This window comes from Cynara cardunculus (assembly GCF_001531365.2).
Source record: "Cynara cardunculus var. scolymus isolate 2C chromosome LG 17, CcrdV1, whole genome shotgun sequence".
In the NCBI taxonomy this organism is placed as follows: domain Eukaryota; kingdom Viridiplantae; phylum Streptophyta; class Magnoliopsida; order Asterales; family Asteraceae; genus Cynara; species Cynara cardunculus.
In genome coordinates, this window is record NC_037544.1 from 10,870,594 (window position 1) to 10,872,171 (window position 1,578).

The window sequence follows — 1,578 nt, forward strand, 5'->3', positions numbered from 1 at the left end:
CGGTACTTTTTGTTAAAAAGAAGGATGGATCAATGAGAATGTGCATTGATTATCGGGAGTTGAATAAACTGACAATCAAGAATAAGTATCCTCTCCCAAGRRTTGATGATTTGTTTGATCAATTGGTTGGGGYTACTTATTTTTCAAAGATTGATTTGCGGTCTGGTTATCATCAATTGATGATTAGAAATGAAGATGTATCGAAAACAACGGAACCCTAGGAGAGCCGCCGACTCCAACTACCGTCCATGTACGATCCATACTAGAGATTTATAGAAAAATGTTCCATTCATACAAAAAAGTCGGGGTCTTGCTAAGATTTTTTCAGAAAAATATTTATTATCTATGTAGATAAGAAAAAATATAAATTACTATGTCTCTGTTGAGTTTCTGGTTATGCCATTTGGACTCACAAATGCGTCTGCAGCATTTATGGATATGATGAATAGGGTGTGTAGTCCCTATCTKGATWAATTTGTGATTGTYTKCATTGATGATATTCTGATATATTCTCGGACGGAAGAAGAACATGCACATCATTTGAGATTACTGTAGAATTGTTGAAGCAAGAGAAGTTGTATGCCAAGATGTCAAAATGTGAATTTTGGTTACGAGAAGTTCAGTTTATGGGGCATGTTATCTCAGAAGAAGGGATTAAAGTGGATCCAATGAAGATTGAAGCTATTGAAAAATGGGAAATTCCAAAGACTCCAACTGAAGTCAGAAGTTTTCTTGGATTGGCTGGTATTATCGTAAGTTTATACAGGATTTTTCTCGTATCGCTACACCATTAACGAAGCTGACCAAGAAGAATGTGAAATATGAGTAGGATGAAGCATAATCTCGGGCCTTTCAGATGTTAAAAGATAAGTTATGCAGTGCACCAATTCTATCTTTACCAGATGGAATGGAAGATTTTGTGGTATATAGTGATGCGTCAAAGATGGGTTTGGGTTGTGTACTGATGCAACATGGAAAGGTAATAGCTTATGCTTCCAGACAGTTAAAAGATTATGAAAGACAGTATCCTACTCACGATATGGAGTTAGCGGTAGTAGTGTTTGCTTTGAAGATATGGAGACATTATTTTTATGGAACGAAGTGCCAAATTTTTACAGATCATAAGAGCTTGCAACATCTATTCCATCAGAAGGATCTGGATATGCGTCAGAGAAGATGGTTGGAATTGGTAAGTGATTATGATTGTAAAATTTTATATCATCCAGGAAAGGCAAATGTAGTGGCCGATGCGTTAAGTCGACAAGAGAAAAGTGAAACTATCAAAGCTATAGCTTTACGAGTTGAGTTATTACCCAGTATTCAAGAAGAGTTATGAGAATTTCAACATGTGGCAATGAAGGAGGATAAGATCAAAAAGGAAAAATTGGGTGGATTAATATCTGATTTGGTGAGAGATGACACAGAATTTTGGAAGTTCCAGAACAGAATTTTGGAAGTTCCAGAACAGAATTTGGGTACCATGCTATGGTGATCTTAGAAAGCGTATTTTGGATGAGGCTCATAAGTCACGTTTTGCAATACATCCAGGTACAAATAAAATGTATCGGGATTTGAAAC